This window comes from Lagopus muta, chromosome 1, assembly GCF_023343835.1.
Source record: "Lagopus muta isolate bLagMut1 chromosome 1, bLagMut1 primary, whole genome shotgun sequence".
Lineage (NCBI taxonomy): Eukaryota > Metazoa > Chordata > Aves > Galliformes > Phasianidae > Lagopus > Lagopus muta.
Window position 1 is genome coordinate 12,912,867 of NC_064433.1, and position 25,302 is coordinate 12,938,168.

General features: G+C 39.7%; 1 protein-coding gene across 2 annotated transcripts in view; it reads right to left on the reverse strand.

The window, feature by feature from the left end:
* Window positions 1-25,302, reverse strand: part of RELN (reelin) — a 268,188-nt gene that overhangs the window by 196,739 nt on the left and 46,147 nt on the right. The gene's annotated exons all lie outside the window — the stretch shown is intronic.

The window sequence follows — 25,302 nt, forward strand, 5'->3', positions numbered from 1 at the left end:
TTAAGTGCCAAATCATTCCAGGCTCTTTGGGAAAGTAATCATTCCTGATTTACAGATATTAAAAATAGACACCTTCAAATGATCTTTCGTAACATGAAGGAAGGAGCCATGCTGCAGTACAGGTCCTCAGGATACCCCTGTGCAATCTGATCTAGTGGTTGGCAACCCTGCGATGGCAGGGGGGTTGGAGTTCAATGACCTTACAGGTCCCATCCTACCTAAGCTATTCCATGATTCTAAGACACCTCAGAATGAGGTTCATCCAGAACCAGCTCAGAACATGGCTCCTTCTGGAGGCCAATGGAGAGCCCCATCATCTCGGAGCAGAAAAGGCTGTGCAGCAGCTGAGCAGCAAGCTGTCAAACCTGAATTCACAGCAATCCAAGTGCAGGCCCTAAGGAAATTTTTAGGCTAGAATCTGTGCACTGGATGTATATAGGCTCTGATTGCATTTCACAGCTGCTGGAGCTGCAGATTTCAGACCATGCTTCCAGAGCTAGGCACCTCCCTTTCTCCTATGTCTATTTTGGTGTTTAAAGCACCTTTCTGCTCCTTACCTGGAGAACAAACATATACATAAAATATCTCTTTTCCCAAATGCAAGTGAAGCAATGGTTTATTTTTGGTTGCTGGAAGAATATTTCAGCAGTGTCTTTAAACTATTCCGAAACCTTTTCAGGATTCTGAATTAAGTTTCTAAAGCTCTGTGTGGAAGAATAGGAAGAATACAAAGAAAATAAAATATATATATGTACTTTTAGTACATGCATGTGTCTAAGAAAACCATCAGCTGTTTGCACTTAAAAGGATGACTGGGAGTAAAGAACTACCTGGAATTGGCAACTATCCTGTTGTTTCTAAAGGATGATTACACATACACAATTATGAGCTCATTCTGCGACCTGTACAGAAGGCAAGCAACATTCTGTAGGCAGCTGAAATTCCCACACAAGTCCCTTCAAAGTGAGTAATGGTGCAGAGTCTGGCGCTAAGTGAGCTGCGCTCACTGAGCTAAAAGATGAAGTTGCCAATTGATTTTTTTTGATTGATTTCATTCTGCTTCACAGGAAAAACACATCATGTTTGATAGCAACAGACTGCTAAAGCGCTCAGTGGCCCCTGTGGTCAGTTAAGGGTCAGGGTGATTTGATAAATTATTAAAGAGCACGAAGAAAGAAAAGACCGTGAGCTGCGGTCTTCCAACAGCAATATATTGCCTTCATCTTTCTTAAAGTCATGCACGTATTTAACTGTTATTATTACTGATTCATCATTAAATAATAGATTATTTCACACTATGCAATGTTGGGGAAAATACCATCCACAAAGTAGAAGTAGAAAAAGAACAAATAGCCATATAACAACTTAATAGAGGCTGTCACTAAAATCCTTAACTCCTTTTGTGGTCAGGAGCCAAGTGGAGCCTGAATGCAGCAAACTGAACCCCTGGGGCACTGCTGTGCTGAGCAGCTGGGGACGGAAGTATTTATTTTACAAAATATTAAATGTATTTCCTTTATAGTTCTGGAAACAACAATTTTCTGCAAGTTCGCATTTGAATTACTTTCACAATTTGGGATCCAGGTCAGGGCTATTTAGATGCCAGCAAGAGTAGTGCTTTATGTTCATGTTTTTTTGAGTACTTCCTGAAGGGAGCACTTCACTCGACATGCAGGAATTAGCCTCTAATATACAGATTTACAAAACTTGCTCAGAAAGGGAGAATATATTTTTGCTCCACCTCTCTTTTAATGTTCTACTTCTAAGTGATTGTTAATCAAAACTTTTGAGCAGCCTTTTGTTAGAAGCCACTTGAGGGTATAATTTCATCTTGGGGATTTATGAGTGCCAGTCTCATTAAACCTAACAGAGGTTACACGTATGGAAATTCTGGTGCACGGGGAGGAGAATATCGCCTTTCATTTGCATAATTCCCCAAGAGGCTGAATGAGCCCCTTGTGTAGCGATGGGCTGTGAGAGGCAGGGGTGGGGGTGCAGCCTCTGGATGGATTTGGGTGGCGTTGGAGGGGGAGAAGAGGGCAATTTACCGCTGAAGCCAGAGTGTTCCACAGAGAGCAGCATGGGACTAAGCACTTCAGGGCAAGTAGATTTAGTAACATAAACAGGGACCAGCAGTAGTATAAATAGAAAATGCTAATAAGCTTCTGCGTTGCTGAAGTACAGAAGAAAAAAACTCTTCACAAAGGCTTGAGCCAAAATCTATTTTAAATGTTCACTAACAGCTCTAGCATGTTTTATAATAGTAACTTTTGTATTTTTCCTTACAGAAGCTGTTAGGCTGATACCTTCATCCTGTGCTAGCTTTTCATAGGTCTACTTTAGCAATGCATTCCAGCTCACCCTTTTGCAGGAGAGCAGCTGTCCCTGCTTTGCACCTGCTCTTTTTTTAATGTTTTTCTGTTAGGTAGGTGCATGTCTCATCCATACAGACAACTCCTGTACAGCTTCCCACAGCTATTGCATTGCTCTGAATCCTTCCACTCCACATACCTCAGCACACATCCCAGGAGCCAACCACTGGACTCATCACTGGATTGGGTTTATGTCAGCAATTGGTGGGACAAGGGACCACCATGCTGAGCTGTCATACATTGCTCCCACCAGGCTTATTCCCAGGTGTGACAATTCATGAAGGCAGCATTGAAGATACAGAAATTGCTCTAAATTGGCCCTAGTAGAAATGAAAATGCAAACTGACAGAACCACCCTGATCTCCTCACACAGAGCCTCACACTGACCAGACCGCCCATTCCGTGGCGAAGGTAACATCCAACAGAACATCACTGTGCAACAACAAGAAAACAGCTGCACACCTCAATACCAGTGTAACTGCCCAAAATTCATTTATAACATGCATAAATTCTGGTTACATCTACAATGCAGTAATCCTTTACAATACATTGCCTTCAAGAAAAAAATAATCTTCACAGCAGAGTCCAGCTGTGCTAGGCTGAGTGATTTCCACAGGACAACACCCAGTCTTTGGCTGTACTGTAGATGGTGACACATCCTGATATCCTGGTTGTTTTCCATAGCCTAGTGTGACTAATTGGGATAATGGCTTCAAGGTTTTACGTACAAAACCCTAAGACTCTTTAATTTATTTTTAATGAACTTAATAGTCCTGGCAGCAGTTTGCATTGTAATGCATTTCCTCCTTTTTGATCCTTTGCCTGTAGACATCTTCTGCATGTGCCCACATTACCATCACTGTCTCAGTCACTGAAGGATGCACTCAGTGTCGGTATCTTTGCGCTGTCCTTAATTATACTTTCTCTGTCTGTTGTTGACATAAGCAGTGAACTCTGATGTTTAAAATTGATAGTTTCCTCCAAAGCAAATTATATCAGTCAAACCAATCAATAAGGATGCCTTCATAATGAACCCACAGGGACCTCCATGGAAATTGTTCTACAGATGGAGAATTTATCATTTGTAGACATCATTTGTTGCTTTGCAGTGATGCTATTATGCAAATTTTTTTGCTCTGTTCCATAATTCCTTATCCAGATATATGAAAGTGAACCTGTAAATGCAAATTGTGCGCAGGAACCCCAAAGTGTCCCTCACCAGTGAGAGATTCTCCAGGTTCCTCATCTCCGTAAATGATTTTAAACAAAAAGATAGGAGATTTAGGTTGGATGTTAGGAGGAAACTCTTTACTCAGAGGGCAGTGAGGCCCTGGCATGACTGCCCAGGGAAGCTGTGGGTGCCCCATCTCGGTATGCACTCAAGGCCGGATTGGATGGGGCCCTGGGCAACCTGAGCCAGTGGGGGCAGCCAGCCCATGGCACGGGTTGGGGATGAGTGGGCTTTAAGTTCCCTTCCAATCCAAGCCATTCCATGATTCTATGACTCCCTGTGGGCTTGCAGCTTAGCAAGGACTGTGTGCTGGAGTTACACAACCACATGGGAAGAGCTGGCTACAAAAAAGCTGGATTGAAAAAGCTACAAAAGCTGGATTTTATCTTCTTACACACAAAAACCAAGAGCCACTACAGTATGCACCATGTAAAAATACCAGCCATAGTGTCTGCAGCACTCAGTGAAGAGCAGGACTTTGCAGAGAGCCGAATGAGCTGACAAATACATTTCACTGAGTAGTTCAGCAGTGACACAGGAGATGGTTTTGTGGGTTGCATGAAGTAATTCAATGAAAATTGCCAATCTTTGGGAGTTCTTTCTTTGAAATTATGCTGAGATTCAGCACCACTGGCTAAATGCTACCACTATCAATGCTCAGATCACATTAACCACGGATGGGAGTACAGTTGTGATCACTGAATGCACGCTCCAAAAACATTCTGACACTAGCCAGGAACTGCTGCATTCACCTCTATATAATGACAAATCTATTAGAGCCACAGCTTTGAGCTGCAAGCAAGGTGTCCCCTCTGTGCTGGGGGTGCTTGGGAATAGAAATTGAAAACATCAGACTATACCAGAGAACATGCATTTCCACATTCTGCAGAACACCCCCTAGCTGTGCAGAGTCACCTCACTGCCACCAGGCCAGTACATGGGGGCAATATCTTTTGGCTGGAGCAGAACTGTTGACACAGAGCTGCTCCGTAAGGCGGGAGGTTGAAAGTCGAAGTGTTTTCCTGTTACATACTTATCACAGAATCATAGAATCATTAAGGTTAGAAAAGACCACTAACATCATCTCATCATCAACCCATCCCACCATACCCACTAACCACATGCCACATCTCCACATTTCTTGAACGCCTCCAGGGACAGTGACTCCACCACCTCCCTGGTCAGTCTGCTCCAATGCCCCACTACTTTTCCCAAGAAAATTTTTTTCCAGTTATCCAACCTGAACCTCTCCTGCCACAGAATACTGTGTTTCCATGCTTTTATTTCTATCTGACAGCACATACTGTCGCAGTTAAGAGAAGAGAGAAAACATAGAAGAAAGTAATTCTGCATTTCATTCCTTTGTCTGGAAATTACCCCTTCTGGAAAAAATACTATCAATCTCAAATAAGCAAAAGCACTTCCAGATCAGATATGAACAAAGCAAATAGAGGTTGTCAAGAACCAGGAACCCTCTTGTAAAGTGTCATTCAATGTCAACAGTAATTCTGGGGAAAAAAGACTGCTAATCTTGAAGTCTTTTCCTCGAAAGACCACTCTACTACCAAATCTTAAAGGCTGAACTTCTGCAACCCTTTCACACTCAAGCAAGGATCTTAAAATACCATGCAGGACCCAACGGTGCCCCAGCACAGACAGTGAGGGGTGGTGTTCCTGTGCACATCCCGTGCACAGACCTTGCAGCTTTCTGGCTCAGATATCCTTTCCACCAGCCAAAGATCATAGAATCATAGAATCACAGATTGGCTTAGGTTGGCGGTAAACTTAAAGTCCAGTTCTAACCCTCTGCTGTGGGCAGGGCTGCCATTCACCAGATCAAATTGTTCAGGATCCCATCCAACCCGGGTTTGAATGTCTCCAGGGATGGAGCATACGTAACTTCTATGACAGCTGTGCCAGTGCTTCATTGCTCTCTGAGTAATTTTCTCCTAGCATTCAACCTAAACCTCCCCTGTTTTAGTTTAAAGCCATCTACCCTTGTTCTATCACTATTAGACCATGTGAAAGTTCAGTCTCTTTCCTGTCTGTAAGCTGTCTTTGAGTACTTGAAGGCCACAGTGAGGCCTTTCCATAGCCTTCTTTTCTCCAGGCTGAACAAGCACAACTCCCTCAACCTTTCTGCACAGGGAAGGTGCTGCAACCCTCTGATCACCTTCATGGCCCTAAAGATCACCCTGAAACTGTGGGTTACCTCGGTTCTGATCAGGCAGCATGCTCATATGTACAGCCATCACCTGGGCCTACGTTTTTTGGAAGGCAAGACATATTTTAAAAGAACTTATAGAAAGAAATTTTAAACCAGTGAAATGTATTCACATGTAGAGACTAGTCAGTGTTCATGAGGAAGCAGCTAATGCCACAGTGATGCAAAAATTGTGTGTGAAAGAGAGTACAGAGGTTATACATCCTCCAAACAACCTCTATGGTATTGCTGGCAAGAAGAAAATTGCAGGTATTGCTGTGGGATTATGAGGACAAAACTAAGCAAGTGATCCCCTCTAAGAGGTCTGGATTGCATTGCAAGATCTGGGACAGAATTGGGAAAAAACACGTGGACTGTGACATGCAGGGATAAGCAGGACACACAAATTCAAACTTAAAACAAATTCAGTTCCATGAATGAGTCCTAGCTGCAAGCCTGCCTCTTTGAGCAAGTAAACCCAACTGGGACCATAGTGGGATAAATACTCCAAGACCTTACCTCAGTTTTAGAAAAGGTTTAAAAAGTACAGTAAGTCAAAGCAACACACCAGAGAGTTGCACAAGGGAGCAGCAGTCCCATTAACATATAAGGGGAAGGATAAAAGCATGAAGATCAAGGCATGGCTCTGCTTTTTGAGCTGCAAATCTGCCCTTAGCAAGAAAAATAGCCCAAATAACTGCAGCCGCACAAGGAAGTTCCTCTTTTTTTTGTTGTTTTGCAGATAATGAAATCAACAGAAAAGTGTGAGGGCAAAGGACAAAATTAACTCTCAGTCTCAAGGTCTCGACTACATTTTTTTCCTGTTCAGGGCAGATTAATAATTCAGAAAATGAGCAGGTTTTCTAATTTCCATTCATCAGCCCTGCTATGTACAACAATTGATTTGTTTTCTCAGTAGGATTTCCAAATACTTTGCAGATCTGATGCGATCTCACACTGTACCATAAGCTCTCACAAATATTAATGCTTCTTCATACGTACGCATTCTCTGTTCTAACACATGGACATCCATGTGGTGCACAGGGCTGGTGGAAAGAATCTATGAATTTATCAACAGACTTAGAGCTTCTAGTATATAACCAAAAGGGTGTTTTTGGTAAATAATAAGCTTGTCAAATCTGAATAGATTAGGGAGTTTTAAGCTGATGTACCAACATGGGCCAAACATGCCAGATATTTTGGTCTGAAAAAATGAAATGACTATTCAAGGGTATTTCAGTACTCCTTGAATGCAGTGACCAGAACAACTTTGAAAAGGGACACTATATTAAATAAACAGTGCTTCTTGGAAAGACTGAAACCTAATTTCATATGGGTTAACCCAAATGGAGACAAAATTGCTCTGGAGTGAGCATGGTGGCCTCCTGAGGAACCTGCTCAGTGTCTACAGGCATGCAAAGACTGGGAAGAGCCAGGAATACCCCCATGTAATACCCCCATGTCCCACATCCCATGGAGGTCCCTTCCAGAAGAGGCAGCTGGGTAACCATACTGAGTACCTAGGAGTGGCACCAGTGAGATGCTCCAAGTCTGAGCAGGCTGCCCCGTGAGCTGGCCGTTCTCTGTTCTCCCATCTGTGCAGGCATGTTGAGGAAATTTCATACCCCTTGACATTCCCCTTGCCAATTAGTGTTTAATTACTAGTTTTAAGTAGAGCAATTTTGCCAATTAGAAGTATACTGTATCTTTCCTCATTGGTTAGGATACTTTCTGGAGAAGTAGTAGATATAAATTTGGATATTCTCAGACAAAAGAAAAAATTGACTTAAACTCCCATGTCCTTGGTGACCACTTTAGCCACTGAGACTTTGAAATATTCCCCCAGACTGTGAGTTCAGTAAGTGATGTGGCTGCTTTTACCTCAACTGGCAGAAATATAACTTGAAATGAGAATTCTCAAGAAAAAAAAAATATCTCAGATTAGAACAAAACATGTATTTTTTTAGTTTTTTAATTTGGTAAGAAACTTGAAAATCAGAAAATCCAGGGAAGTACCAATGGTTTCATTGGCCATGACCACAGAAAAATGAATCATGTGGGTTTGGGCAATCCAGCACAACTGACACGTTGTTGTTTATATGCTATATTCTACAAGAATAGAGATTTCCTCCATCGTAAAGGCAGATGTAAGTTCATCCTTTTATTTGAGATCACCAAATATTAACATTAAATGTAATGTATAGCTGTTCATATCTCCTCATGACTTCGTTTTGTAACATTTTTGAGACAGAACATTTGTGATTCCTAATTGGCTCTGTAATGAATTTGATACAATCCATGCTTGTAGCACTATCTAGTCTTTATTTTGCAGTTTATCTTAATGAATTGCCATAATTCACTTGGAAATAATCTCCAAAATTAGTTTTCTGTCTCTCTTTCTCGTGAATATTTTGAACTACTAGCAGTGCACAACTCATACTGGAGATTGTATTTAGAATATACCAAAAGTCTGGGGGCTGCTGGAACTCTGCAGCGTAGCACAGAATACAGATAGCTCTTCGCAAATTATCTGAGCACAAAATGTATTTTATAGTCATAAGGTAAGAATAATAATGGAAAAATCAAAATCAAGTAATATTATCTTCCAACTTTAGCATGCTTTTGTTTCTCTTGTTCCTTCTTACACTGTAAGAGCTAAGCCCAGAGTTGTCAAACTGGTACCAGCCACTTCTGTTTGAATGACCTTACCACTATGCCTGTTCATGCTGAAATCACTCCCGTGAATAATTAGGCTCACATGGACATTTACAAATTAGCTTTCACCTACTAAGGTCAGCTACTGATAAGAACATATAAAGTTATGAAGCTCTTACAAAAGCTGAGTAAACACTAAGTTAGCTGAGTTAGCCCTTGATAACTTCCATGGGTATGATTCAGACCACTCAGAGCTAAACTTGAAATGCTTAATGAAGCAGTCCTCACACCACAGATGATTACACTCCTTTAATAAACAATGCGGAGAGATAGCTGCCTGTGATGAGCTCCACAGAATGCTATCTGGAACTTGTGTCCCATTCAGGTACACAAAAATTTGAAGTATGCCCTGATACAGAACAGAAATACAGAACAGAAATGCAGAACACACAAAACATTAATATATGTAGCAAAAGCAGATTGATTCCCCTCAGCTAGTCCTAAAGTACAATTAAGAAGAAAAGGGAGGAGTTCTTTTTCTTGTCAGCAAGCACCTTTTTTTTTCTTTTTTTGCACTCACTATCAAAAAAGACTCACGTCCACAACTCAAAACAAATTTCTAAATCTATACATTCACAGCAGATGTGGCATTCAGACATTTAAATTTTTTTTATAACTAATTCTATGCAGTGTGGGAAAATAGAAATTTTTAGAGATGTGTAACTTGGGCAGACAGGTCCATATTGCAGAACCATATTGTTAGGGATAACTGAAAAATAGAGTGGGCTGAAATGAAGAGAGATCATGGTAAATCACTGAGAACCAGTGGCAGGTAAGGTCATTTTTTTTTTATGCTTCTCCAGGTTCTTTGAGACCATGAAGGTAACTGATATCAGGGAAGGACAAACAAATGTCATCTGGCTGCAGGACCATCCTGAACTGAGGTGGGTATGTAACAGTGGTGAGTCTACAACCATAGAAACCAGCAAAGACATGATTTGCAACTGGCAAGTAGTGACTGATGATGGAAACTGCAATGAACCACGATCAGTAGCATGAATGAAATCAGCAGAAATCACAAAGACAGAAACAGTTTACTGAACTTTTAATAGACGACTGCATCTAAACAATCCTAACAGTTCAGTGAAGACTGAAGCATCAAAGCTTTCTTGTCCCAAATGAAAATGATACCTTCTCCACTTTAATTTTTTTCACCATCTTATGAAAGGTGCTGTATTAGTAAAGGAAATTTGAAGATTATCTCCAACATTCCCCACAGATACCATGTGAAATGAAAAATTCTCTCTTGGTGAAGTGGAGCATTTTAATATGATACATTATACAGAAAAAGCAGGAGATCATTGAGTTGCTTGGCTCTGCTCAAAGCTGTACCTGAAGTGCCTCAGAGCACCTGCACAAAAAAAAAAAGACTAATTGTTAACTACATTGCTACAAGTATAGTTGTACATATAATTGTGCTTCTTATCAGCGTAGGTCGTCTTTGGATGTCAGGGGGAAGTTCTTTAGAGAAAGATTGGTGAGGTGCTGGAACAAGTTGCCCAGAGAGGCTGTAGATGTTCCATCCCTGAAGGTATTCAAGCCCAGGTTGGATGGGGCCTTGGGCAGCCTGGTCTAGTACCAGATCTGGAGGTTGGTGACCCTGTCTGTGGCAGAGGGGTCTCATATTGACCACCAAAGGCTGACTTACAAGCTTCCATCTATTTTGTACAAGCTATTTGTTTTAACTACATTTGGATTCCTGGATTAATTTTTCACAAGGAAGAAGATGCACTTTGATTTGCATAATCTCATCTCTTGGTTCTATTCTCATCCCCCACTTCTCCTTCATTCTCTTTGCTTCAGCAAACCTTCAATTCCCATCCTTTCCATCATTATCTTCTTTCCACTCTCCTTGCTTCCACGCTTCTTGTAGACCTAGAATATCCCCATATTGATTTGTTCTACAACACATCCCTTTGAGCTGTTTCCTTAAGATCTCAGATTAGTTTTTGCTGAAGAACTGCAGTAGAGAGCTGTCTTCACCTTCCTTCTTGCAAAGAACTAGACCCAACAAATTACCAAATATTCCGTAGCAAAACCAGGACTCGTGAAATCCAGTGTACATTGGTCTCTCTGTCACTGATCTCTTTAGAAAGAAAGGTGTGCTCACAAAATCCTAAAGCTCCTGTGCATATCTGTCAAGTACTAAAGAGTCTTGGAGCTGATACGTCCAAAAATAAATGAAAAAATTATGTTCATTGCAATATGACATCATCAAAAGAGAATTCTTCCCTACACTGTGCAGCATTTGGCTGAAAATGAAATCTGCAGACTTCCAGTTGGTTCATGACAATTACCAATTCTCGTTATTTCATAAAAACCCATTATGTGAAGGACCTTGATGTTTTCAGTGTCGTTTAAACAAAACTGGCCTATGTTATAATTAAACTTTGATCAATTTTTTAATGGGATCTCGAAGGAAAACAGTATTTGACTAAAAGAGGCATTCTTCTACATGTATTAATCAAGTGAATTCTTGTTGAACTGCTTGAATTTCATATAATCACACTTCTCCATTGTTAATTAGCAGAGCAGGGAAATGATAGAATCTGCTGCAATGCTTTTCTATTGCAAATATCCTGAAACCTTTTCTTTTGACTGTCAACACCCATTTACTTGTTTAGAGAATATTAAGGACACAAAAAACAAGTTCAAAGAGAGGTCATGAAAAATCTCTGACAAGTAGCAGAAAATCACTATTAGAGTTTCCTGAAGCATCTTATTTAAAAACATAACTTTCTTATATTCAAATTAGCCCAATATAATATCAAAGCATACATTTATGGCACTAAGAACTTGAATCACTTAGACCAGCTGTCACTTATGAATGGCCATTCAATAGCACTTTCATGAGTGTTGCTAGTTATTAGCATTTTCATCAGTAACATGAAAGCAGATACGAATCACCAACAGCAATATTTTCTGAGTTATATAAACTGAGTCACGTTAGTCAGGTGAGATACGGCAAACAGAATGTGACTCTTTGGTAAACAGTCTACTTTAAAAGCAAAGCAAAACAGAAGAGAATGCACACAAATCTGGAGGAATGAGGAATGGAGAGGTGCCAAAATACCTTTGACAGGGCTTCATATTCTAAGAATGAAGCTGAAAATTGCCACAGCCTGGTGAAAGGCTAATAAGCCTTATACCTTTTGCTTAGACATGAGGAAGATTCCTTACACTAAAAAACTTCGTGTTCAGTCACTGTAGGTTATAATTTATTTATCAGAACTGAGGAGTGATTTGATTTCAGTAGATAGGTACCCTAACATAAAGAAAATGTGACTCATAAAGGATTTCTAGACATTGCTTAAGAGGTATCACAGGAACAAGATCCTGGGAGCTTAACAAGCCACATTAAATTTAGAAATTAGGCAACTTTTTAAGCAGGGAGTATGGCTGACCACTGGAAAAGACAAAGAAGAAAAAAAGGATACAATGTGGATACTTTGCCTCTTGTACTGAGCGCAAGATCATGCACTTCAGGTAATGACAAAAATACTTTCAGCTCTAAGACAGAAATGACCAAGAAGGCGAAAGCTCAAAGCAAATCCTTCAATCACAGTCTTTCAATGAGCTGCTGATATAAAAAAGGCAAATTCTGTCTTAGAATGTATTCACTCAATTGTTTTCAGTAATAATGGGGAAGTTAGTACAGTACTGGTAAAGCATTGCCAAGACACCGCTTCAGTCGTTGTGCATAATTATGAATGCTCGAGTTCAAAATATTAACTTAGGCTGGAGCAGCTGCAGAGAAGGACTACATGGATGATGAGAAGAATATAAAATATGCCATAAAATAAGTCAGAATAAGCTCATCTTGTTTACAGAGAGAATGACTACTGCTATATATAACGGAGTTGTAAAGAAGCTGTTTAAGACAAAGATAATTTCTGTATAAGAACAAAGAGGAGAAACTGGACTCGAATACATTTACCATAACTTACAACCTTCCTAATCACTAGGCAAATGAAGTATTGAAACAATTTTGCAGTAGGAATTTGGGCAATAAAAAGACTTCAGCCAGCTTTAAGTCAAAGCTTAAATCCAGGCACTCAAGCTCCCAAATTGCTGTTGTGGGGATCAGAGCCAAATAGCAACATCCCCTCCTGAGGGTGGTTCCTGGGCACCACAGTGCTCAGGTATTAAAACAGGACAAATGTCCACAAAGTAAAGCTCAAATTCCATGCAAGATGTCACAGTGGGAGGGACTCATAGCAAAGACCATATACAAATATTTAGCATTTAGATTTAGCTGGCAAAAAATTAAAAATCTGGCTATCAAGCAAATGTTCTCTATTTCTATTGTAATTCACAGGAGTCGGAAGCATTGCTTCAGTCACAAAAAAGGCAAATTAACATTTATTAATAACATTTCAATTTAAAGTTCTCTGACTCGTTTAAATGATGCCGTTTCCTTTCTTGTTGCATGTGAAATGGTACAGTAGTGTTTTACCTAACAGCAGCACCCTATCTGCATATGGTGTTTTCCTTCCAAAATCTGTTTTTTTATAAAGGCCATTTCAATACATTGGCTTTCTGAAACACTTCAGATCTATTGTTTGTCCTCAGGGCAAAAAAAATACAAAATCTGCTTATGAAGAGTCTAAGCCATTTTCCCTTGTTTAGAATGATTCTTAAACTACACACAGCTTCCTCTGCTGCTATCAGTTTTTGTTTCCTTGCACATCATGGCTGCTCTAATTAGAGTGATAATTTCTCCTTTTCTTATTCCAAAAACTATAACAGGACTGTATGTTGAAAAAATGACTCAAGAAATAGCTGCAAGTAAGATGGACTAGGATTTATTGTGAAGAGCAAGTCCTTCTATGACTAGAATTACTATTAATTTTTTGTAAAACAAGGCACTTTTGCTCATGTGGTTTGTGAGAACCCATATAATCAGGCCTACAATTATTTCCCCTGAAAATATCCACTTAACAATGTCTCTTTTTTTACCAGTTCAGAGTTCATGGCTTTTTTCTGGTGCCAACACTCACTGTTAAGAGGTTTTATTTTCTGATAAAGATAATACTATGTTTTTTCCTTTATTAGTAAAGAAAGGAGGAATTTCTTCTGAATTAAAATAGGCAATAAGAATAAACACGAAGCACAATGTCTTGTTTGTACTAGACAGTGATTCACAAATGTGAGCATTAGTTGAATGAAGTTTTAACACATTTTGATCTATGGATGGTATTTTTAAAATTACAGGCATTGTTTGAAGCTATTTATATTTCATTTCACCTATCAAGAAATACGTGGGATAATGACAGAAGCATAATTGTAAATAGGTTACAGTATGTAGGACTCAAGAACCTGGCCCTCTTGTCACTGATCAGCAGATGCCTCCATTGGAAATTGCAAATTGCAGTTTAAAATTAAATGCTTTTGGAGTCATTCACTGCAGTCTGGAATTCAGCCTTTAAATACACATGGGAAACCATCGAATGTGAGTCAATAACACAGTGCATGAAAAGCCACTCATCCTGGCGAGACTCTTCTGCACCAGCTTTTGAGAAAGTACTTCAGAATGTTTGCAATAGCACAAATTCCACAGCCAGCATAAAATCAGACAGTTTAACAAGAACCTTTCCTCCTTTTCTTATCCTTTACCAATAAGATAATGTTAAATAGAATTGCATTTAATACATTAATTTGCTTATTAAATAATAAAGTTCCTCTATGTAATTTTTAAGCTACACTTTAACCATAGCTGCACTTCAGCTGCTTCTAAGGCTGAGTGAGACTGAGACTGAGATTGAGACTGTAAGTGTTCTGTTTCCCAAACCAGACAATGCCCTGAGTCTCAGAAGGTGAAAAACATGGGTCCAGACCAAGACATTGCAGACGTGCTGCTTGAGTTGGGCCTGGCTCCCTGATGGAGCTCTGCTTGGCCCAGCCCATGGAGCCCAGGGTATGGGACATCACTTTGTCTTAGGGAACTGTCATCTCTGTGCTTCGCCAGCTGTACCAACTGCACAGCAACATTCAGTGCCATCTTCTGAAATGTGTGGTGCATTGGGTAGAGGGCAGATACGATGCAAGACCTACTGGGAACTCCTGAGTACCTCTGGCAGGTGGCTAGGTATCAATAGCCTTGGGCTTCCAATGATCATAACAGAGCACACCGTGCAGATGTGTGAATGTGCATCCTGGCCCAACTGGTGTTTTTATATCTCTTTAAGGTATTTTAAGACATTTTGCAACTAGGCAGTATCCACCTTCCTAAAGAGAAGGACAGAAAAGAAAAGATGAGGAACTCAATGCAAACATCAGTAGATCAGTGGATTCTTTTGCAAATAATTTCTCTCAGAGGACAAAATTTTGTATTTCCTTTGTAAGCTTTAAAATCTATTCTTTAATGATTGCTTTCCACTTAACTAAATCTATGTTGGAACTATTACCAAGATTCCTGAAATAATTTTTCGTAAGTGGACAATATCAATCTCCATATTTTACTGGCAAATGATGATGTTATAAAGCTCAGTCATGAAAAGGTAAGGAAAATACCAGTTGTAGCACCTTGTAAATGTTTTACTTTAATGAAAAACAGCACATTCCATTTCTTGTTTGTAGATTTATGCTTTGGATATTAGCTGCAGTAATTTTGTAGAAGGAAGTTCTCTGCTATGGGCCAGAGATAGTGTGCCACAAATTTATGTGTATTAAACTTTTAATATTTTCATAATCAACTCAAAGTTGATTGTAACAGATTTTTTCTAATTTTTTTTTTCTTTCTCCTGACTATTGCTCACTTCTGACAAATTTTACATATCTCTTGTGAGGACAGTTAAGACCTTCAAAGGTAGTTTTTCAAGGAACACTCCAATTTGTACTTTTACTTAAACTTTAAGTGCTTCATATGAGAATAAATCAAAACTCTCTGTAACAAAATTATTAACATTATGGAGTCTCTCCGTCTCTATAAGCCAATCTGTTCCATCCCTCCATGTTTACTAAATCTAGCTAACTTTTTTTCCACATGAATTTGTCCTTGAGCAGAGCTGTCCACCAACTCAGCTGCTTCAGTAGTTGCCCAACTCTCTAATACACCGCTCTGTTGGCCCTGAAGAACACATGCTTGCCTTACCAAGCACAGCTAGTCCAAGAACGAACAATATGACCAATACCAAACTGTACAGTTACCCCAATTTGCATTCCCAATGCTGCATATGCTTTAGGTCTTACATCATTCTGTCAAGTAAAGAAGCAACTGTGCCACAAGTTTCAGGGTCTTCTGGTGCTCATTACAACACAGGAGATTCCTGTCACTCAACTTCGAATTTCCAGTGTGTTGAGGTTCGCAGCTGAGCTACTCACCTTAGTTCCTATTAAAAGCAGTGGCAAGAAATAATGACTTGGATACAAATCATCTGTCTAGTTTAAATGGTCACTGCAGAGTAACATGACAAATGTCCCCAAAATGCCCATTTCTGTCCTCCATGCAGAAAGGAAGCTGGGGGGAACCAGCTCAGCTATTTACCACAACCTCCTGTCATAATTAACTATGACAGATATCTTTCAACATTCCTTTGAAAGAATAGCAGCTAATGTCAGAAAATTAGACCTTCAGAAGTACTCTGCATGTCAGTGTCAGTTGTTGGAAAACAGGGAACTTTAAGGCACATCTGTGTGTGAATGCCTCAGCTTCCAGTCAGTCACCCAAATCCCCTACAAAGAAAGTACTGAATGAAGGGATCCTCAGAACTGGATGAGAAGATCCATCTATGAGTAAAATACAGAAGAAAAACATAAAAAAAATCCTGGTTTTAAAAATGTAAAGTTAAGTCTTCCAGAAATACTTATTTTGGATAAAAAAAATGGAAAAGTTCTTGAATCTTGCATATACTGCTCAGTTAGAGTATTTCAGCAGAGCAAATAAACGTTTATTTGGACCGTGCTAAGCAAAAAGTTACTTTAGATTATCATACATTTGATAAATTCTTCAGTGCAAATCTAAATTTCATATTCATGCTAAATCTTCAGCCAAACTTCAATTAGAAGCTAGCATGCATCTCTTTCATAATCCCAGGGAAAACTGCAGCTAAAGCAACTTTCTTCTGTGTAGTACAGCCAAGTTTATTTTGGTTGGACTCTGGCAAATTATGACTGAAGGTCTTTAAATAGTTCATTACATCTTTGCTCTCGTAAGCAAATATTTTGACAAAGCTGCCTGAATGATTGAATTATGACTACTGTGTGTTCACCATCCCTCTGATACTACTTATTACATGTTCAGTGATAAGTTTAAGTAGGTAGTCAACAAGGAAGAGTCTAAATCAAGACCTTTATTATGCAATCTAGTATAGTTTCATTTCTAGAGAGAAAATGTTTTTTTTTAATATGTGCTGAGCAAGCAGATGGAATATTTCAACAGATCCACCATTCACATCAAAATTAAAAATTTAAGCTTAATCTTTCTAAAAATTAAGATTTGCAGAATAAAACAACTTTTAGGTTTTTGTTTTTTTTTTACTCTAGATCTCATTAACACTTATATTCTTCATCTTAACAGCTATTGCTGTCAGTATTTATTGATTCAATCTTCTGATAATTACCTCATCTTTTCAGCATGTCACAGGACATCAAGGTGACTATGATGCCATGCAAGTGGAGTATGACTCTAATGTCACAACACGTTTGTCCAGAAACAAGCATATAACAAATCTCAATGTTCAAAAACCAAAAAGCTGACTTGATTATTAAAGTGCTACTTTTAAAAGATTCATTATTTCCATTAATGCTGGCAATGTAGCATTGCCAAGTAATTATTTAAACAGTTTTAAATAAAGTAGAACACAACTAGAGTGCTTAGACCCAGATGTATAGATGTATTCCCAAAACATCACAAGATCTTTCAACATTCAGCTATTTAACTTGATAAGATTAGGGAAAAAAACCAAACCATTCTCAAAAACCTGCAAAACATCTTTACCTTCACACAATGAGGCCCCGTGTCATATTTATGTATTGCCCCTATTTCTCTTAATATTTGTTTCCTGCAGGCATTCGACATCTCAGGGTTGGGTTTATGAAGAAAAATGCTTCGGTTATAGGCTGCCCTAGATTTTAGTAATGTCTTACCTTTCCTAATGGGGGCAGGATTACAGTATGTTGATTCACTTGACAAATGTTTCTTAAATACCATTCTTTGTGGGCTGTAACACTGTGAAAGACAAAACTGTTGTGTTTTATTTTTTGTCTCAAAGCTTGCTTTGTGAGGCCTTTTTGGTGATAAAACTCTAACTCACAATTGTGAATTATTAAGGGGGAAGTGGTGGCTATCACAGTAGTTCTGCTTATGATTGTAAAGAAGCAGAAGTGGGACAAGCAGCCTTTTTTGGGGATGTGGCTTGAAGGAGCTGACCACTGCAAAAGGCGATAATGCTTGTGCACGACAACCAAGGCACCACTCCCTGCCGGACTACCTGTTGGGCCAGGTATGTCACACTAGCAGAGAGAAAAAAAGAAGAAAAAAAAACACCTGAGAAACCTGAGGGGAGAAAGGGCTCTTGCTAAACTAAGGACTTTGGAGAAGAAATACCAAAGAAACCTTTGATGGAGGAATTCCCTGAGGGAAAGAAACCTCTTTGGAAGAACCCCCAGGGGCCTGCTTGCTGCAAAGCTTCCTGGCTTTCTGCCATCCCCAGCAGTGACGAGTTCCTGAGATCAACAGATGCACTACGAGCCATGCTGGACCCATGGTGGTGATATCTCTCTTGCTTTCTGCAAAGACTCCTTGCTTCTATTTCCTATCTCCTTTCTATTGCCTGTCTTCCCTTACCCATCTATCTAAGCAAGTAGGATTTGTAATAAACAGGTTGGGCTACCATATGACCAGTTCTGTCTTAAATCTTGCTGTCGGGTATACGTATATTGAAAGAACCTCCTCTCTCTCCTGTAAATTGGAGTGAGACAAATATCTTAAAGTTATTGTTTTAAGTTAAAGATCATCATTTCTTTTTACAAGCAAAAGTCAGTGTTCATATGAGAGGATTCTAAGAGTTCATCAAAACATTTAAAAGCAATCAGTAGGTAAATTAACAAAATGTGAACACATTTAAAAAAAAAAAAAAAAGTTATTTTTTTCTCCTTTTAATAACTTTACAAAATAAGGTGCCTGGATTGACACAGGAACCTTAGAATAATGGATTTTGTTCAGTAATAAAATCCAGCTGAGCAGAACTGAGAAACAGCCCTGTCTCAAGGAGTAAGAATTTCATGTCAGAGCTTGCACTTTTTCTTCCAGGTGATTTTGTAGCAAGGACAATTGGACGGAACTCAATGTAGAACCAACTCAGACCCTTGCAAGGTGATGTTCATTTATGAACAAGTGCCTTTTGGTAATTTTCACTTCAATCTATACTCAAATTTTCCAACTTTTGCAATGTACTGCAACATTACTGTGTTGGTAAACTCTTGTTCTGCTGTGACAAGCTATGAGAGTGACCTTGTGCCAATGCAAAGGTATAATGTTTTGCTTCATGTGCAAGTTTGTAAATGACACAGAACTTGTAGGACTGTCTGACATGCCAAAGTTGTGCTGCCGTCCAGAAGGGCCTCAGCAGACAGGAGAGGTGGGTTGATGCAGCCGTGTGAAGTTCAACAAGGAGAAGCGCAGAGTCCTGCCCTTGAGAAGGAACCTCAGCACTGGGACATGCTGGGAGCACCTGCCCAGAAAGTAGTTCTGCAAAAAAGAAACTGGGGGAGCCAGCAGCGTGCCCTTGCTGCATTAGACAAAGTACTGCCAGCAGATTAAGGATGTGATGCTTCCCGTCTACTCAGCGCTAGTGAGGCACATCTGAAGTGCTGTGTTCAACTCTAGGCTCTCCAGTACAGGAAGGACACAGGCAGAGTCCAATGAAAGATGATAAAGATACTGGAGCACCTCTTCTGTGAGGAAGGCTGAGAGAGCTGGACCAGTTCAGCCTTGGAGAAGGGAAGGCACAGGGGAATCTCCTGCACCACCTGAAGGGAGGGTGCAAAGAGGACAGAGCCAGGCTTCCTCCAATGGCTTGCAGTGCCAAGACAAGAGGTGATAGACACAAACTAGAACAAGAAGGTTCCATCTGAACACCAGGAAGCACTGCTGTGCTGTGCAGTGACAGATCACTGACACAGCTGTCTGGAGGCTGTGGGCCTCCTCCACTGAGATGTCCAGAAGCTGCCTGGCTGTGCCAATGCGTACCCTCCTCCAGGTGGCCCTGTTGGGGCTGAATTGGGCCAGATGGACCCTGAACTCCCTGCCAATATCAGCCACTCTGTGATTCTCCATGAATCTGACAATCCCCTCCTCTCTCTAAAGCCAACACTACCAGCAATGGCTGAGTGGGAACAGCTCTGATTGCTTTTCCATTTGCTCTGTGCAGCACGTGATCTGAGAGGCAGCCCTGCTCCCATGCTTACTTCAGCAGCAAGGGCTGAGTAGTTTTATTTATTTCATGTACTTTAGCATCTGATAAAAATACAGCTGTACAATCATCGCCTACAGTTAATAATTCCCTTTTATTAGTTTATTCTTAATATTGGGTTACTCTTTTACAAGACCTGGAACAGATTTTTATTGTGAACTATCTGTGAAAACATACAAACAGTTATCAGTCATAATCACAAAAAAAGATAAGCAAACCACAAAATCAACTGCTACAATAGGTGATTATCAGGAGCTTTGCACGAGACTCTTAAGATCCATTTTCCTGTAAGCCTCATCAACTCCACTTCCAAATAAAACATGTTGGCAGATATGGGGAAAGCATTCTGATGACAACATTTGTTTGCCATAATATGCCAGAAATTAGTTTACAAACTTGTCTTCAAAATTACAGAAATAATCATTTCCCAATATCATCTCACATTTACAAGAGGCTTCAATGCATCTTAATTGATGAAGTCCAAGAACCCCGTAATTTCAGTGTGAATACGTGATCACTTCCCAGTAAACACAAAATATAGGGAAAATAATAGTCCTGGCACAACAGGGGAGTCAGGAAAGGGGACTCCAGCTGATTATAGCAACACAACACAGGACAGCCAGGCATCACAGAAAGGGGCATGAGACAAGAAGTAACACAGACAAGACATGTTAGCAGAGTGATGCTCATGCAGCCACAGGAACACTTGCTTGATATATTCTTGAGGCATAGCCACACAGAATGCTGTTTTAAGATGGCCCTAAATTTCTTGATGATGGCCTTTTCCCCCTGCTTTACTACAGCTACTTCTCTGTTATTAAGATTTGCCACGGAACTTCGACCCATCAATCCAGCTGAACATAGCTCTCAAAGCAATGACAGTGTATTTTAGATTGCCATAAGCACTTACAGGCTCAAGCTAGTCTGGAAATGTCATTTTTCTGAGGTCAATCATGAAAGCAAGCAAGCTGATTTGATCTCTAAGATTCAGAAGCCTGAGTATTACCTATGCTGAGGGTTAGGTAAGGTTCAACTGTTGGGAGCTGCACAAGGCTCCTCAGCTTTACCTTTTTTCCAGCCCAGGAACTCTGAACATCTTTCACCTTCACAAAATTTTGCCATGCAGTCACTGATCCAGTCTTTCTCATTTTTCTGGTGTCAAGTTTGACATGTAAGGGCTGATAATGCAGAAATTAACTGGAGTTTGTCAACACAAAAATTGCTGTGCAGTGTGGGAGATCTCCAAAAGACAGACCACAGCTCTCTTAAGGTGATACTGAAATTGCAGGATTCTTAATCACTGCTATTAATTTAATGGAGATAAAGCCACAAGTGCCATCATATGTGCAGTTGTTTGTTTAAAAAAATATATATACATATTCAGAACATGGTGATTCCTAGCATTCAAAATGCAGCAATTGAAGATGGTATAAGAAGTTAGGATGAAATAAGGAGAAAGAATTACTTATGTATAAATGTGTGCATGAATGTATACATATCTAAAAAAAAAAAAAAAAAATTATGTTATTAATGGGACCTAAAATTTGTACACTCTGAAAAGCATTAGCTACAATTTTCAATAGGTATTATAATAGATAAAAATCACCAGCCTGTCAGATTATTTTTTAAGGCAATCTGTACCTTACCATGATCAGAATTCTCTTAGGGATGTGGGGCAGTCCAAAAACTGATTACTTCACAAAGTTTTACGTTGGTTTTTTATTACCTGCATTTTATTAAAAACTAAAATGCAATAAAAAAATCCTATTAAAATTCAATGAACCTCTAAATTCTTCCCTTCCCATTTTCTAGCCGTCTCAGGGGAGAAAAACAGATGTATATAAGACCTGAAAAACCATTACTACTGAGTAAATGTACTTGCTGAATTGGACCAGCCTCAACATATCAATTAGCAATTTACTTTTGGCTATGTAAAACTGTCTTTAAAGGCATTGCCTTGTTTAAAAAGTACAGATGCCCATTTAAAAGCACTACTGGGCTGTAAAATTTCCCTCTGCCTCCACTACAGTGTCCACCTATCTCCCCATTTGCAAAGCATTAAGTGGTGCTTGTAGTGTTAAATTCCACCTGCACTCATAAATATAAACAGTATTACATGTATCACATTTTATATAGGCTAATTCTCCTTTTCTAGCTTGGCCACTTTGACCAGGTCACAGCTAATAAGAGCTGCAGGTATATTTGTGGGGTTAAAAGCTTGAATTATTTTACTGTCATCTTCATAATGCTTCAAGGAAGTTCGAAATAAATCATGGAGCAGACACCATAATTCAGTTTTATGTATGTTAAATTGCAAAATAACTCAGGGCTTCTCAGCAGATTAGGTAAATTGGATTTTGATGTCCAAGAAGCAGGGCTGAGCTACTGCTGCCATGGCAGGGAATTGGCAAGTACAAGAGTGCTTCAGAAATGGATGATGGTGTTCAGGCAATAGAACTGGGTTGCACTACACCCAGACTAGGACAATTTAAGCATTTTCTGCAGAAACTGCCTTTCTGGCTATCCTGCCCCTCCACCCATGGGCTATTACTTCTGCATCAGCCAGGTACACATAGGGAATCTTCCCCTTCAGCAGATGCACAGTTCCTTGTCAGGTGAGCAGCACTTACTGCTTTTGCCACGGTAGCATAAACATGTTGAGTTAATAAAGCTGAAAGGTTTTTTTGTTTTTTTGTTGTTTTTTTTTTTTTTAAGAAACAGTCAACTTTTGGACATAAGTACGTTTATACAGTAATCAAATATCTTGGTAGACAAACTTTGAAAGCTTCATTATGGCTTTTCTACATACTCTTGGCAGAGGGGAGTACCATAAAATTAAACTCAAATGTAAACTTTTCTGACCAATGTCAGCTTGGCACTAACTTACTATTTAATTGACTGTTAACAAATTCTCCAAGATAAGACTACTATACAGATATTTTATCTTCCTGTTAATTGGTAATTACGCATTGGCAGGGAAAACGGTGTTTCTTTCCAATTATTCCAGAACTCAGTGATTATTTAAACTTTGCTAATTAGCAGCAGAGGGCTGGTACAACTTCTGGGCAAATTGTATTTGATAATCCCTATTAAAATATACATGGCAGTAGTTGACTTGTAACAAACTGGAAAAAAAAGTGGCAGTTCAAAGGGTATTAGATACAGCACAAGGCAAGTAGGGGCCTATTAAAACTTCCCCAACTGTTCTAATGAGAATGCCAAGGGTCATTTCTTCCTAGTTTACCATCTGTTTGGTTTCTGGCAAGTATCTCCGGTGTGAAGGGAGGGTCTGGGAGCCCATTTGGCTTGTCACAAAGTAAACCAGGGATCCACAGCAATTTCAGCAAGTTACAGAAGTGCACTTCAAGAGCAGTTTGTATGTATGTAACCAAAAACTTTTTCTCAAGAACTGGCATTTGCTGATTATTCCTTACTTTTCAAAGCTGCAGAAAAGCAAAGAGAGGCGAAGACTGAGCAGGAGGGAGCAGCTTGGTAGGCTCACCTAACAAGAAAAATCCAACAGTTGGTCTTTTTCTATCTCATCATGTTAGCAGGGGATGTTTTCTTTTATCTGTCAAAATCTGAAAGCAAAACATTACCACAGACCCAACAGTGTTTGAGCATGAACTGATGCCAAAACCAAGCCTCCAGAGGCTCAAAACCATGCGCCCGGTGCTGGAGTAGAGAGAGAGTATGGGCACCTCCGACACCTTCAGTGCTTGCTCTGGACCCATGCACCACTGGCACAGCCACAGCACATCCTGATGCCCTCTTGGAAACAGCAGTGCAAGTGCCCTTCAGCCACCCAGGCACCACATGGCCCTTCTTTCTCCAGGGATGAAATTGGCAACACTGCTGATGACTCCCACCTGCAGTAAATCTGCCCTAAGACTGCATGTGTCCTGTGAACCAAATCACAGAGATTCTTCAGCCAAAAATCTTAAAGGGCTTTTGGTTTTGGTCTGCAATGCAAACATACATAACCAAAATACCAGTCAGAGGACTAGGGGAAGGCTGCCTTAATCCTGTCAAAAGGCAACAGAGTAATTTAGAAGAAAAAGAGCATAAGGTAGAATGTAATGGCAAGAAATTATTTCTGATGATTGTTCTTCCCAGGCATTCTTCTAGGAAATTTATTGCTCAACATACTTTAAGGAATATTTGTAACTCTTTTAAATTAAAACAAAACAAGAAAAAAATTCCAGAGACTCAAGGTATTACTTACAGAATTTGTGATGAACTCAATACAGAAGCAAGGAATTGCAAAGCAGGAAAAATTACAAGATAATCTTCTAAAGAATGATCTTTCATATGCTATTTTTTGTTTGTTTGTTTGTTTCCTAGCACATGGAATTCTCTTCTTCAGGCCCTAAAATGTTTCCAGATAACATCACTCTCATAGACTCTTATGAAGTAGCCCGCAGAATTAAACAAAAGCTAAAATTCATCAGCAGTTTATGACTTCAATTTAGATAGGAGACATCTGTTTTAAAAGGTAGTGACTTACTGTATAAACTTATGCAGAAAATAAGCCCAAATCTTTTGTTAGCCAATTAGGCCTCTGGCAACACTTTTCAGAGCAGGGAGAGCTCGGAATCCACTGTCTCTACCACAAAACACAGAATCTGTATATGGTCTATAGGCCCTTTTAAATTTAGCTTAAAAGGTTAATGTATATATGACTGCTATTATAAAATTACTTGTTTATTCTACACTTACTAAAATGTAAACATCAGTGTAATGATTAATTACGATTCACATAAAATTAGACATATTTTGGCTTAACTACAAAGGCTTACATTTTCTGTAATGAGGACAGATTCAGGTTCTCAGTTGAGGGATTATGCTGTAATCTCCTTTAGTAGAAGAAATGATACTGTGCTCCCTGCTTTCAAGTGCATATAGTTTTGGAAGAAACCAGTTGCATTCTTGCACTTATCCAGGTTAGATCCCTCTAGCCACCCCCAGCACCACTGAGCCTTAATCTCATTTGCAAGCCACCATTCTCATCAAAACTGACCACTGCATTTGGATCTTCTGAACATGTTTTTAATTGCTGCTCTTTCCTACTTTTCTGTAATATTTTTTCAAGAAGTCTAGCAGTGGCCATATGTACATCCCACCCTACATGTGGCAGAGTAGCCTTGGTGGGCTGATAAGCACTCAGTGCAGTTACCATGTCCCATGCAGTAGAAAAGAGGCAGAACACCAGCAAGGGCCCTCAGACTCAAAAGAAGGGAAGGGAAGGGAAGGGAAGGGAAGGGAAGGGAAGGGAAGGGAAGGGAAGGGAAGGGAAGGGAAGGGAAGGGAAGGGAAGGGAAGGGAAGGGAAGGGAAGGGAAGGGAAGGGAAGGGAAGGGAAGGGAAG